We start from the raw sequence: 16458 nt of genomic DNA, 5'->3' as shown, positions 1-16458 counted from the left end.
TATGTCTTGGCATTCATCGGGATGGAAATTGGTCCCACTTCCAGCGCATGACCTACGGCACGGCGTCTGTATCGAGTCACGGCACACACGGTGCAGCGCCTTCCAAACCTAGGCATCCAGTACACAGTGGTGTGCAAATTAAATATAAGCTAGATTTTTATCAAAAACATATACAAACATAAGGTAGCTATCTTCAAACAATTTAAAAAGGAAAAAAAAAGCTAACCATCTTCGGGAAAAAAAGGAAAAAGGCCAAACATCACCCTTACCAGCCACGCTCCTTTTTTGTGGATGAGCAAGGATGGGTTCTTGTCTTCCTGCTGCGCTCGTGTTCCAGGGGGGTGGACTAACGAGCTGCTCGGATCGTTAAGGCTCGGCTCGTTAAACTCGTGATCGTTAAGGATCGAATCGTTAAGCTCGATAAGAATAACGAGCTGAAATCATTGTTTGGCTCGGCTCGTTATGTTCTTGCGAGCGCTCGCGAGCAGCTCGTTAAGGATCGTTAAGGAGGCAATGGAAAACAAACATGTGTGCATTGCCTGGTGAGAAAGAGAGGAAGCATAGGTTTTTAGATCCTAATGTAGGAGTTTCAACCATGTTAAAGAACACTATTTTTCTTGGCCCCTTCCTGCCAAATATTTGAGATAACTAAAGTGCCTCACAATCAAAAATGGTGAAGCCTAGCTTATTACCGATCTTAACGAGTAGCTCACGAACATAGTTAGCTCGATTGTTTAGCTCGTTAACCTTAACGAGCAAAAACTGATGCTCAGCTCGACTCGTTAACAAAACGAGCCGAGCTCAAACGAGTCGAGCAAACTCATTTAACTCGCCGAGCTTCGAGCTTTTTGTCCAGCCCTATGTGCGACTAGCATTGCTGGAGAGCGGCGCTGCAAGCTGTGCCAACGTCCGTACGTTTCGATCTGTGTCTCTCTTGCCTCCTTGTCGTCCGCACCCGCGGTCTGCTAACTCTCGGACATCAACTCATCTCTGGCTCTCCCTCGCTCCCCGCATCAATTCGCTCCCCAACTCTCGGCCATCACAATTGTGCTGCTAATTCATGTTTTTCTGAGGAGGCTTGCTGATATCTACTCCCTCCGTCCGTGTTTAATTGACGCGGGAATGCATGTATGCTCTACTGTTTTGCGTCGATTAAATAAGGACAGAGGTAGTAGAAACTTGCGTATATAAATCGGTGTAAATCCACACAAGAAAGCGATGTGGGACTAATCGGTGTAAATCCACACAAGAAAGCGATGTGGGACTAATCGGTGTAAATCCACACAAGAAAGCGATGTGGGACTAATATTTCAGGCGTCCGTGATGAGAATGATCCCCTACCAAGCCTATGCCCAGTACGACGTGATCGGGGACACAAACCGGACCACCAAGTGAACGAATCCAGCGCAGAATTGATGGAGCTGGGCTGGCCTTTCTACTTTGGGCTGCTGGACCCGTGCAAAACAGACAACGGAGAGATCGCTCGCTAGCGAGCGAGCTGGTTCGAGAATTGGACGGACTAATCGAATCGTTAATAACTTGGCGGTGGTAGGAGGTGTAAAATCAATGAAAAAAGAGGGTAAAAACAGACGGACGAAAATTTTGGGGAGAAACCTTACTTCCTTTATTAGTAGGTAAAGATTTTTCAATCCGGCAGTTGTCCTCATCCTATTTGTTTTAAAATTGTGTCTGTTTCTCAATTATAAATCAGCTAGCCGTGCAATAGCCACTCCCCACCAAACGAAATACTTGTAATTTGTGTAAGATTATGCAATGTTCTACTACCCATTAATTTTCCGAGGTTCTTCTACGATTATGATGCCAAAAAATGTCCAATTAATGGCTATATCTACATGGAGGTTCAATGAAACCTTTCACTTACGTATAAAATTAGGTGCATGCACCTGATTACCAGGACATCGTCGGAATTTGCATAGTACATGAGAGGTGTGAATGTTTCAAGGGGTGGACTTGAAGTTGATGGTTCTGTAACACTATCACAGGAAGTGCAATGTCGACAATGGGCTTGAAGAGTTTCTCATGGCTGCCATCCTCAAATCGATGCATGTCAATATAACAATGAAATAAATTAGAGTTGATTTTCAGCGTTCTAGAAAAAAACTAATACTACAACCATGAAATTGGGTGTGAACTACTAAAACCCCATGGTTAAATTGTTTTTAAAAAGAGTTAATAGAAAAAAAGTAATATGTATTTCGCGGCCGGCTTTGTGAGGTGCCTCCCATGATTTATTTCTGGCACATGGAATCCCAAGTCAGAAATTTCGTAAGACGCATCATGTAGGGAAAGGGTTGCACACAAAAAGAAGAAAGGAAACCTGGCACAAGGAAAAAAGGCATAGAGGGGTGCAACTTACACTCTTGACAATTTTGTTCTCAAATAAATAATCCTAATGCTTAAGCTTAATACCCACATATATTTTATTAATCGCAACTGGTATTTAGGTAGTGCCGAAATATGCATGGTTCATGAGAAGACGTGGAAGGCACAAGGGGGCTTGGTTGAGTAATAACATCATCAAAGGAACCCCATTGTCGACAATGGGCTCGAAGACTTTCTCATGGCTGCCATCCTCAATACGATGCATGTCAATTTCCATCAGACATCTGAAGTTGTAGATGCAATTGGCTTCAATAGAAGGAAGGTTATCGACGTTGACAGATAGAGACCGGGAGCCAAGGAACATGGCCCGGTTTCCGATGCTCTTGATCATGCGAAGAGCCTTAGACTAGTCACAATGCATAGTATCATATAGAAGTATCATGCGTATGATACTACTACATGTTACTCTCTCCACAATGCATGGTATCATATATTAGTATCATATTCTCTATATATTAATTGTTTTGTAGAATCTCAATGCAAATATGTGTACAAGATTTAGTTGACATTATTTTTTCTAGTAGTATGTGCTATGATACGGTATCTACCTATGATACTAGTACACTCTCTCTCATCCTTAATTGCACTGCCACATCAGCATTTTGCATGCATGAAATGCATGATACTACCTATGATACTCCTATTGTGGGTAGTCTTAGGGTGTGTTTGGTTGGGCTTTTGCTGTGGCTTTCACGGCTTATAAGCCATAAGCCCAACCAAACGATAATTTGACCAAACGCGCTTTGCAGCCAAGCCACGCGAAAACTAGTGTCCCGGGCGAAGCACGCGGGGAGGTGCTTTCCCGGCTTTGGCTACCAGCATTTCCGGCTTTGCCCCTGATGTTGGTGTAGTTTTACCCACCTCCTACCACCCATGGACCCGAACGTAATCTCCTCTCGTTCCCCATCTGCAAGACTCCCCCACAGCTCTCTCTCGCGCTGGACCGCCGCCGCCCTGGTCAAGATCGAGCTCGACGACAGGCTGCCGCTGGAGCTCGAGAACGTCAACCGGCTGCCGCTGGAGCTCGAGAACGTCAACCGGCTTCCTCCTCTACAGCTGCTCCCCAGACGTCTCCTGCGAATCCACCCCGAGATGGAGGACGGGCATCCTGTCATGGCTCCCAACTGCTTCCAACACCAATTCGTCTTCTCCCGTTTCTCGCTGTCACTTCAGATCAACCTTGGGAGAATACTGTTGACTAGGAAAAGTGCCCGTGCATTGCATCGGGTCAGGAGAGGAACATTTTCTGTGAAATGCACAAAGTAAGATTATATTCATTAGAACAACTGCGGTATGCATAAACCAACCAGCTTCATTGCACCCACAACGCGTCTCATGGTTAGTTGTGTTGTCTGCCACCTAGTCTGACTGCCGCTAAGCTAGGCCACCCGCTGAGCAATCACCACCTCACCCGACTCCGCGAAGGCTTTCGTCTTCGAAAAGTCAAGGAGTAGATGAAACATAAACGGACGGATAAATTTTCTTAAAGGATCTGGGATGAGAATTAACCAGACCAGCCCTAATTGTTAAGGTAATTTTGGTTTTCGGGTTGCATCAACCATGCTCAACAGACAGTAATATAACTGATGTTCCTGAGCAGCTAGTGATCCCTCCAATTAATTCACCAGACACAACAACAAAAATCACCAGGAGAATAGTACATTCTCATGCGAGATGAACACCGCTTGGAGGGACGTCCGAGCTGCAGGCTGCCCGCGAGGATGACCCGGATGTGAGCCACAACTCAAACAATCGCATCTAGAACCAAGGTCAATCGCATCTAGAACCAAGGTCAATCGCATCCCCCACCTATCTCTATCTCTTCCACATCTCAAATAAATCCACAACTCGCATCTAGAACCCCAAGTCAGCCGCGGAGCTCACTCACAAAGGCCAAAGTCGATTCAAGTTAATGCTAGGAGGAAGAAGTAATCTAAAGATGATGCTATGTAGAACACGAATTTGGGAAGAGGTGCCAATTCGGAAGTCCACTTATGGCGGCCACGAACTGAAAATATCAACCATATAACTGCAAGAGGCGCGAGCAGCCTATTTTTACGACACCCAACTGTAGCCGTACATGAACACCTGAAACCGCTCGTCATGGCGCAACTCGGCTGCGCAATTCGGAGAGATCGCCCACGACTTCCTGTGCTCGATTCCTCGCAGCTGTCGACGAGTTTTCCTGTCCAGGAGAGCAATTCTATCAGATTGATGGTGCAGGGCTGTGTGAGCTGCCCAAACAGGTGCAGACGGTCGAGTACCACGACGTATTCGAGCTGCTAGGCTAGGTTGCAGCGTGTAGGACGCCGGCGGAGGATGCATGCGGTTGGCGATTATCTAGTCGTGAATCTTGTCAAGCTAGACGGCGTACGGGCAGTCGACGACCACGCGCTTGAACTCTGCAACCGCCCCGCGGGACTCGGCCGCGCGCGATGCAGGTGATGGAGGGGATGCTTTGAGAAGGTTGTGTGCTGCAGGTCCAGTATCTCGTCGGCGTCCACGAGGGCAGGACCGGCCTGCCCTTGATGATGTAGATCCCTCCAGAACCAATCTAGGCCAACCTTGGTGATCCTCGGCAGGGTCACGCTTCTGCTACGCGTGTCCCGCCGCTGATCCGCGGATCTCTAAAACCAAGCACCAGGTTCTTCCCCTTGAGGCTAACGTCGAGGGTTTAAAAAGGAAAGAAAAATCCCGTATAGCATCAGGACTTAGAGGACAAAATTGCCGTAAGGCATCACGACTTGCAGAGTTGAATTCGTATTGTAACCATATTATGGCATTAGGACTGGACTGTGCAAACGGGGAGCTGTTGTGTCGATTGTATTGGGAATATACGACGCCGCGGCTAGTTCTTTTTTGCCAACCGTTTTTTTAGGAGACGTGGGTGGGTGCGTTGGCCAAGTTCTTTTCGAGTCTGGGGTGGAGTCGTAGCCTCGTAGGTGCATTGTAAAGCTGGTTTTTCATCTGGTTTGGATTTGGACGGACGGAACGCGATGTATTGGTAGAGATTAGGAAACCTTGATATCCACTTGCGGATGGCAACGGTGGGTAATTTCTATTTAAGTTAGGGGTAAATCGGTCAAATAGCGATGACCTACCACGGTTGCATTGCAATTTAATAGTAAAGATTATTCCTTTGAGAAGTACTAGTGTAAATGACGTAAGTTGATTAGCTACAACTGGTGTAAATGACGAAAGTTGATTATTCCTTTGAGAAGTACTGGTTGTATTCTGTATCAAATTTCCCAAGTGGTTAATGTTGCGCCGTGGACTAACTAATCAAGTTATTATTTGTGTGCTAATTTAGCTAGTAAATGATTCTATGAAATAATTATAACTATATAATGTGTCAATTGGCCAGAAAGTCTATCGAAAACAATTAACTTATAATATATCAATTAGTAAAAATATAATTATTTATGGTTAGGTTTATAATATATCAATTTACTAGCAAAATACCCGTGCGTTGCCACGAGAAAACAAATAATTATATTTCACGAATATGTTAGTGCATATACTCCCAGATAGCACCACATTCCACGGAAGTGTTATTTCTACTCATCTTTTTATAAAGACTCACCATCAGAAGCTGTGTTTTCATTTGACGTACTTGCGGAAACATATTATATTTTAGAACGGAAGGAGTAAGACTGATTTTCACAACAATTTACAAAATTGTAACCAAATGAAACCTAGCAAAAACGTCCGTTGAAGGAGAAATACTTTTGAATGGGGCGTCCAGGAGTGCCACAGTTGGAACCATTATCCTGCGCGTTGACCGATATGGATGTGGAGGCGGCGTTTGCAGCCCTTGAATGACCGTAGGTCATTCTTCAGCGGCCAGTAGATGGACCCCGTGCCATGTCCGACGTGGCCACACGTGAGCCGCAACAATATTGGCAGCAACGGTCGACCACGCACCCTGCATCGAACGCCCCGCCCATTTGGGCCTTCTTGCACATGGTCACATAGGGCGGCGACATGGATGGTCAAGAAGGCTCGCGTGGGTAGCCTGTCGCGGTGGGTGCTCTCGCTGGTGTAGAAGCAAGGCTGGCGTGCGGCGGTCCGCTATCGGTGTGAGCAGGGCGAATGAAGTTAGGAGACGTGGTCGTTGGAGGTTAGGGGTGATTTTTCTGTCATATGTTTTCATGATTGGCAAATAACTACAAGACACACTCAATAGATAGGGGGTGGGGGTGGCCGGTGGGGTGTGGGGTGTGGAGGGGACCAGGATGGAATCTCATTGCACATCGGACGGCAAACACCGCATGTGTAGCTACCTCTTGTTGTAGCAAATTCACTTGCTATATAACTTATTACAAAATATGGTTATTAATTTTTTTTTGAGGTAATATGATTATTATTTTAATTTATCAGAAGTCCATGTTCCAAAAATAATGAACACAAAGAACAAAGAAGTACAAAGATAATGATGATAAATATAGAGGAATGCAGGAAAGAGTGAATCGAGTCTACATACAGCAAGCATTTTTTTGTGTCCAGAACGTGAAGGTTAGTTAAAACAAAGGAAGACAATATGCTACTGTTAAGTGGAGTCGTATCATTTCATAAACAAGTATCACATCATCTTCCCCATCACATGAATAGAAATTCCTCACGATGTGCTTTCTTTGTCGAGCAGTTTTATGTCCGCCCAAACAAATCAGCACCTCGTTGCTGCTGGCAAGTCGCGAGTCTAGGAATCAAATTCTTCTCACGCGGTCTATTTTTTTGTTCTCGCACACAAGTTACCGGCGACGGACGCGAAGGGCACGTGAGCGGGCGGTCGTTTCGTGAGGACCGGAAGGCGGAATCGATCGATGGTTCTCCTTTCCGAGTCGAACCCAAATTGAAAATGCGTTGACGGTGTCACAGAACTTGGGCCTCAATGCGATTCCAGCTAGATGTTGGGTCTGGGGAAGAGCTGTTTGGCCCATTTGTGACACCAGGCAGCCACCTATTACAATTTAATAGTAAAGATAATATCGGAAATGTCTTTTGACACCCGGGTCTAGATGCTCCCGCGTCATGGACCAACCCGTCATCGCCAGATGGAAGGTCATGTCCGTATATTGTCATGTATTGTTCACAGTATGTTGAATATTGAACAGTGGTCCTTGGCCCACTAGCTATTGCATTGACTACGGCTCAATCGTGTCTCTATTTCCGGTACAAACGATGAGCCAACGAACTGGACCAACGCCACCGTCTTGGACTGTGTGTGTCCTACAGTTTTGTTCAGTAATCCTTTTATCTGTACATGTTGCCGGTCTACGCGGCTGCTTATCTGAAATGCGCTTGTATGTTTCTGGCTGATCTGTGTTAGAGCATCTTCACCGTCGGCCGATAGCGGCCTCGATGGTGTTTTAGGGGGTCGGAAGAGAAAATTGCACTACTAGGAAAAAACCTAGCCGTAAGAAGTGTGTCAGTGGCGCACCACAAAAATAGTGCGCCACTACTAATTAGCAGTGGCGCACCAAAAAATGGTGCTCCACTACTAAAAAAATAGCAGTGGCGCACTAGTATAGTGATGGGCCACTACTACTTTGTAAACTAATTATAAACAGGTTCTCAGATTAACAGTGGCGCACCGCATATACGTGCGCTATTGCTATTTTAAATAGCAATGGCGCACGTATATGGGGTGCGCCACTGCGTTCAACTGGTAATAGCGCATTATATCTTGGTGCGCCACCACGCCGCGCCGGCCACCGCGCACGTGTCCCCACCACCAGACCGCACGCACCCACCAGGCCACAACCACACCGCACACCGCACGCACCCACCCACCGCACACCGCACGCTCTCTCCCTCAATCCCCTCTCAGTCTCTCACCCTCCGGCCACCCCAGATCTCACCCCCAATCTCCCCCGCCACCGTCGGATCCCACGTCGCCGCCTCGCCGAGATCCCGGCTGCTCACCGCGTGCGCGTGCTCGCGCCCGGCGCCGGCGTCCGTCGACGCGGAGCCCTGCCTCGACGACGCGCTCGGCCACTCCTTCTGCTACGCCAACTCCGCCGCCAACCCCGCCGCCGCAGCATACTCCTCCTCCTCCTTTCGCCACGGCATCTCGGGCGTCGCCCTCTCCGCCAACTCCTCCATGCCCGTCCCGCTCTACCTCTCCTCCTCCGCCGCCGATGCCACCGGTGGCCCCATGCCGCCGCCGCCCAACTACTCCTCCAGGCCACACCATTTCTCTTCTCCCCATTTCTCTTCCACATCGCACTAGGGTTTCTTATCCACTTTCTCTTCCACGTCGCGCCGCCGACACATCTGTGGACACTGGGCAACACGGCGTGGAGCACAGCGGCCGGGCAGCATGGCGAGGAGCACGGCGGCCGAGCAGCATGGCGAGGAGCACGGCGGCCGGGCAGATGGCGCAGGCAGCGAAGCTGTCGGACTAGATTGCTTTTTTGTTTTTGTTTACAGGGTGTTTTTTGTAAATATTGTTGTAATTTTTTGACTACTCTGTAATAATTAATATAATTACTCTGTAATAATAATTAATATAATTACTGTAATGTTATTACATGATGACCTGGTCTGCATATGTTGTTTTCCAGTCCGTCAATTCGCCACAATAGATTCCATTCAATAGGCCCCATGTGGCCTTTTTTTATTCGCTCACTAGCAATGGCGCACCGAATAGATGCATAGTGGCGCACCCTGTAGATTTAATAGTGGCGCACCTTGTAGGTGTATTAGTGCGCCACTGCTATCTAGCTTAGTAGTGGCGCACCTCTAGTGCGCCACTACTAATTGTTAGCAGTGGCGTGATAGTAATGGCGCACCACTAGTGCGCCACTGATGGCAAAAACTGGTGCGCCACTAATAAGCTGTTTTCTAGTAGTGTTGGCTCACATCGGCGTGCTCCAAATAGCGTTAGCGCTTTTTCGAGCCCAATAGAAGCGCCGGCAATCCCGTGCCAGCCCCTTGGCGAAGGGCGCGAATCGGATGCGCCGGCGCCTTGCGGCATGACGGTTTTCGGCGGGTGGGGGCGACTTGTCAGCGAGAACTCGCGACGGTTCGCATCGGAAACGACGCGGAAAGGTTGGTTATCGGCGTTAATGGCCTCCCGCGCGGAAACCCAAGCGGCGACGAGGATGGCGACTGGCGACGCGGCGTCCACCCACCTTCCCCGCACGCCTTCAAGGCACGTCCGCCGCCTCCCTTAAAACCCCATTGGCGCGCACTCCTCTTGTTCCCCGTCTTCCAATCCTAGCCACCACCGTCACAACCGCCGGCGATGGCGCATAACGACGAGGCCGGCGGCAGCGGCGGCGGCGTGCTCCGCTCGTTGCGGCTTTGCCTCGAAGAGACGGATGTACCTGTGCGGCAGCGCATCCCCGTGCCGGTATAGTACAAGTTGCCGCACGGCTGGCACGTCTCCAACGCCGGCTTTGTCGTCCCACCGTCGCCACCGGCGAGGGCCACAACGCGGGCCCTCGCCGTGGAATGGCGGAACCTGCTGACGCAGGCGGAGAGGAACATGCCGGCCAACGCGCTCGATAGCCCGGCTTGGGCGACGTGATTTGAAGATGAGCGCGCCGTCAAGCTCGCGCGAGCGGCCGCTTCAACAACATCGGCCACCGTACCTGGTGGCACGGCCACGACGTCAACGACACATTGCGGCAGTATGGCTCCGCCGGTGCGCCCGCGGCGACCCACCGCGCATGTCGTTGTACTTCCCGTAGGCGCAGTGCATGGCGCCGCCGGCGCCAACTCTGCAGAAGGCGCCGGAAAGGACTGCGGCGTCCGGGAGCTCGCGCAAAGGACCGTCGGAAGCCAGCGACCACATGCGCTCGGCCGCACCCGCGCTTCCTTTTGGAGGCGTCGTCATCCGCGAAGGGGCGAGACGAGCGTCCTCTGCTCCGGCCCATCGGACGACGGGGTCGGGCCACCGACACGGCCTCGCCACCACTTCCGTCGGCGAAGAAGAAGCAATGGTGGGAGATGGAGACGGAGGCGCAGGCGGCCCTCCGTGGCGGCGACGACCCAAAGGAGTTCCCTGGCAAGAGCTCCATCGTCGGCCGCTCTGTCGACGGGAATTACCGGCAGATCGCGATGGACCCGCGGCAGGCGGCGGTGTGGTCCGCCAGGGACCACGGCGCCAACTTCGTCGACCTCGCCGGACCATCGGAGCTACCGACGCCAAAGGAGGAGAAGGCCGACGAGGATGACAGCTGGTCCTTCAGGAAATCCAGCGACGACGGCAACGATTGTGACGACGGCAACAACCTAGACTTCAGCGCCGCTAGTTTTATTTTTTATTTTCTAATTTAAATTCGAGTTACTTTTGTATAAATTTCGTTCGAAATTCGTATGAATACCGTTTGAAAAATGTCATTTTAACATTCAAATCCTATCGGTATGGCGTATTGGGGCGCCGGTGTAGAAGCAGCATCTCAAATAGAGGAATGCGCTACCGGCGCCCCCACACGACAGTGCCGGCGCCCCTATCTACGCCTATTTGGCGTCGCTGGTGGAGATGCTCTTAGTTATCTGTATTATACTGTACCACTAATAATCAGTAAGATCGCCCCAGACTGATATGGCGACATGTTCCACTGGTCCATCTCGTGCGTACAGCACGTCCGGTCAATCTCAGCCAAACCGGCCGTCGCCCAGGTTACTGTGACGTGGGCCACAGCTACTACCGACTAACGTATTCATGTTTTACTGCTGCCTGTATGTCAGACTATTATTCCTTGTACAGCAATCTTCAAGCACTTTACAACGGTCCAGATAACAGGAGCAAATAGACTCGGGAGCCAAATCTCCATTGCTGTACAAGGAATAATAGTCTGACATACAGGCAGCAGTAAAACATGAATACGTTAGTCGGTAGTAGCTGTGGCCCACGTCACAGTAACCAGTGGGCGATGGCCGGTTTGGCTGAGATTGACGGACGTGCTGTACGCACGAGATGGACCAGTGGAACATGTCGCCATATCAGTCTGGGGTGATCTTACTATATTTTTTTTCAGAATTCAACCAAAAGTTTCAGTTCTGAAGATATATTTTGGGCCAAAAAACTATTAAAAAACGGCCAAACCGAAAATGGGTGGGCAAAGTAAGCTCAACAATTTCTAGTTTACTCACTACATGCAGTTTTAATTATTATATTTCTTGAAATTTGAAATTTGAACTAATTTTGTTAGAAAGTTAAAAAATGTGAAAACTTTCAAAAGGTTTGGTTCTAGTCATGTCTTCTCCGCAGGGAAAAAACCAAGAGAACCAACTCCTATGCCATGTGGATCTACCTGGTACTAGAATTTGAAAAATGTTCTCAAATAGATTAAATCACATCATTTGTGTACTTTCAATCAACTTGCCCAAAGTTGTGTGGTTTAATGAAATTTTCTCTAATTTATATATAAGATAAACTTTGAAAGTGCATCATAGTCTATAGTCCATACCCACTAATTTTGCACAAGATTTCTATGATACTAAAATTATAACAAAAATGATGCAAAAAATTGTGATCCTACTACAACATTATGCAATCTCATGGGAAAAATAAACATGAGAAAAATGGTATCAAACACATATATGAATACACAATACATAGAAGATTATTCTTTTATCTTCTCCCAAACGAAAAGCATATCATCATGAAAGTTTATGTGTAAAAAATCTATTCTAGCACAATTTGTAAGCTTCAAAATGTTTTGTTCACATTTCCTAAATGAGCGCGAGTCGTACGTAACATCTAAAAATAATTAAACTTAATTTATAAATTGGATTTTCTATGAGGCAGAAAAAAAACTAGCATATTGTGTAATCATCTAATAGAACTTTAAATGATTGACCAAAAATAGTTCAATGTACGTTATCTCTACCATGGCATGGGAGTAGTGCAATGATGTATGATTTGAAAGATATACAATTGAGTTAGCTAGGATCCATCGCAACATACTATAAATGTCAAAAAGAAATACTAAATGCCCTTTTTGTTTACCAAGTTATGGAGTATAATTGAAGTTAAAATGTTGTGGCATGGTGGAAGTGTATGTCTAATAATGGAAGATAGATTCTTGTGAATATTTCCGTGTTTGCTTTCTCACTTCTTGTACAATCCTACACTTGTAACTGAAAAATTCTATTGTTTCCCGTAAATAAGGGATTTTTTTTATTTTATGGGTTTCATCCAATCTCAATGTGAAATAGTGGTACTAGTTTAGCGTCTGGGTTTGCGGCTAGCATTGGAGGATAGAGCGCTCCGCCGTTTTTCTGTTTCACACGTCAATTTTTTTATCACTTATGAACCTAACTAAACGTCTACCATGATAGATGCCCTTATCCATTTTTGGAAATTCCTAAAATACGTGCCATAATACCACCCGAGATTTCCCAAATGAAAAATTTGTCAAAATTTAATCAAACTTCACAATTTAAATAAATATCAGTATATTTCGTCCGGTATTACTGTTTTTCGGTGGTAACCGGTAAAAGTGATTTTCACGGTAATCTAAAAAATACAGGCCGAGGAAAAAAAAACCTGGTGGGATATGTAGTTCTAGCTAGAGTCCAAAGATCAATGGGAGTTGGGATTCAGTTCATGAATTACTGTTTCTTGCATCTGCAATTTTGTTGGCGCTGTAATAATGAAATTCGAAGGACTAGTATAACTTAGTGAAGTATCAAAAGATGTATTTGTGCAGTTATACCGTTTGTTACGGTCAGAACTGTAGCGTTCCTGATGAATTTGTTCTCTGTTTGCAGCTGCGCGGAGCTGTGTACTTGCGCGGCTATGGTGTTGTTTCACTACCGAAGTTGTTCCGAGCTTTGCTTGGTCCAGTCCGTGTGGCCCAATGGAGAAGCTCTAGTTCTACAGGCTGCTGAATATACGTTCTACTAGTATCTGGTGTGATCTTAAATAGTCATACTGCAGAAGTAGAGGCATGAATTAACACAAATTAACAATGTACGGGCAGTCAGGCAAGCGCCTATATTCCGCGCGCTCCCCAAAACGTCATGCACCGGAATCAAAAGGAAGAAAAAAATCGTTTGGATCCGTCGTGCACCTAACCTAGGATTGAAAATGAAAGGGAAATTTTCCGTCCGTTTCCGAAGAAAAAGGAAATGGAGGACCAAATACGAAAAAGGAAGCGGCATTTGGAGGAAAAGAAACGAAAACGACAAAAGCATAAACGAAAACGAGAAAAAAAACGAGAGAGCCAAGACGGAAATAGAAACGGCAGAGAAAATTCCGAAAATATAAATACGGAAAGTTTCCGGAAACATAACCTAGAGAGGCCCGTACATTTAGTAGGTTTACATTTACACATGAAACTGGACTTGGCCACGTATCAAGTACACAAATTACTCTCACTTGTATAATTACGTGTGCATGCAGCCATTAAACTATATGTGTTACTTTATGTTGAATTGCCACTTGTCGAAGTTAAGTGATATATCCTATCTTATTGTTCTTTTATTTATGTGTCTCTTTCGGTCTGCAAATCATGATATTATGTTGCATTGTGTTATGGCAAATATCCGTTTTCGTAACGTGTCCGTTCTGTATTCATATCCGATGATTTCCGTTTTCATATTTGTTTCCGGGGTTTCCGATTTCATTTTTTATTCCAACAAGATATAGAGAAATAAAAACGATAAAGCATGTTTCCATCCGTTTTCATTTCATTTTCAACCCTAACCTAACCTGGGATATATATTCCCTAGAGATTAGCAGCCAAACCGCCAACAATTAAGCCCGATCCGCTCCGAGCGCGGGCGCTCTCCATGGCGATGGCGGCGGACTGGTCATCGCTCCTCCGGGCTTCAGTCTCGTCGGGGACGCCTTGCTCTCCTCCGGCGACATCGGCGCATCGTGAGCCTCCGCGCCGTGTGCCACAGTGAGCGCGCGCCAGCAGGCCGCGCGGCCCTGATCCTGCTTCCTCCTCGCGATGGGTCATGTTGAGCCGAGGCGTGACGTGCGCGACACTCGCCGCCTCTTCCTCAACGTCGACACCGTCCGTTCGTGTGGAAGGATCTGCTGCGCTCCGCGACTACACTACGTTGCCGCGGACAACGACGGCCTCCTCATCTGCGTGGCCGAGCGCCTCAAGAAGATCTTCGCTTAAACCCTTCACGGGCGCTCGATCCGCTTCCCGACCAACGCACGACCCGACGGCGGATCGGTGGTCGTGGCGCGGAGCTCGTCGCCGACGGTGGTGCTCTACGAGATTCTCGCAGCAGCAAGCGCTTGTTTCGGGCCTTATCTCGGACGTCGTGGTAACCTCATCGTCTGGTCGACTCTCATGGATCTACAGGCCAAACCGGTCTGGACGTTGAGTCCGCGGTATCTGTGGCCGCGTGTACGCCATGGACATGGAGGGACTATCGCGGTGCCGGAAGACCGGCGGAGGTTCACGCCGTCGCCGTCGGCGGCTGGAGGGAGTCTGGCAGCCCCGTTCTCATGGACAATGCTGAGGCGTTGTGCGTGGTCCGACGTCCACCGGGGATAAGGTGCAGGTCTTCGAGGTCGATCCGAGAATAAGGGTGTGTTTGGTTGGGCGTGGCTTATCCAAAGCAGGCGTGGAGGCTGGTGCCGTCGTGAAAGCATGGTTATTTGGCAATCAGTTGCCGGGACTGAGGCTGTGAGGGTAAATATTCGAATACCCCTAAAGAGACCTGCGCAGGTCTCTTTAGGGGTATTACAGTATATTTACCCTCACATGCCCACAATCCGCATAGCCAGCTTGCCAAATAACTTCATGGCTTTCTCACAGCCAGACAGCTCACGCCTGCTTTTTCACAACGACACAGCTCACAGCTGCTTTTGGATAAGCCACAGCCCAACCAAACACACCCTTATTCTCGAGATCGACCCGAAGACCTGCACCTTATCCCCGGTGGACGTCGGACCACGCACAACAAGCAGCTCCCAAGCATTGTCCATGAGAAACGGGGCTGCCAGCACTCCCTCCAGCCGCCGACGACGACGGCGGTGAACCTCCGGCCGGTCTTCCGAGACCGCGGATAGTCCCTTCCATGTCCACGGCGTACACGCGGCCCTCGGAAGGATACCGCGGACTCAAACGTGTCCAGGACCGGTTTGGCCTCGTAGGATCCACTGGGAAGCGCTCCGAAATTCAGATCGGATGAGGTTACCACGACGTCCGGGATAAGGCCCGAAAATTCAAGCGCTTGCCGCTCTGCGTGGAATCTGTAGAGCACCACCGCCGGCGACGAGCCCGCCGCCACGACCACCAGTCCGCCGTCGGGGTCGTGCGTTGGGTACACGGGGAAGCGGATCGAGGCGCCCGTGAAGGGGTTTAAGGCGAAGATCTTCTTGGAGGCGCTCGGCCCACGCAGGATGAGGAGGCCGTCGTTGTCCGCGGCAACGTAGGTGTAGTCGCGGAGCGCCGGCGGATCCTTCCACACGAAGCGGCCGGTGTCGACGTTGAGGAAGAGGCGGCGAGTGTCGCGCACGTTCACGTCGCCCGGCTCCAACATGACCCATCGCCGAGGGAGGAAGCAGGGATCGTGGCCGCGCGGGTCGGCGGTGGCGTCGCGCCGCCTGTGGCACACGGCGCGGAGGCTCACGTAGCAGCCGATGTCGCCGGAGGAGAGCAAGGCGTCCCCGACGAGGTTGAGGAGCTCGGAGGGGAGCGATGACTCGGCCCGCCGCCATCGCCATGGAGAGGCGCCCGCGCTCGGAGCGGATCGGGCTTAATTGTTGGCGGTTTGGTCGCTAATCTCTAGGGAATATATATCCCAGGGTTAGGTTAGGGTTGAAAATGAAATGAAAACGGATGGAAACATGCTTTATCGTTTTTATTTCTCTATATCTTGTTGGAATAAAAAATGAAATCGGAAACCCCGGAAACAAATATGAAAACGGAAATCATCGGATATGAATACAGAACGGACACGTTACGAAAACGGATATTTGCCATAACACAATGCAACATAATATCATGATTTGCAGACCGAAAGAGACACATAAATAAAAGAACAATAAGATAGGATATATCACTTAACTTCGACAAGTGGCAATTCAACATAAAGTAACACATATAGTTTAATCCACTGGTAGAAAAA

The sequence above is a fragment of the Lolium rigidum genome, chromosome 2, assembly GCF_022539505.1.
Source record: "Lolium rigidum isolate FL_2022 chromosome 2, APGP_CSIRO_Lrig_0.1, whole genome shotgun sequence".
NCBI lineage: Eukaryota > Viridiplantae > Streptophyta > Magnoliopsida > Poales > Poaceae > Lolium > Lolium rigidum.
This window is presented reverse-complemented; position numbering follows the sequence as displayed.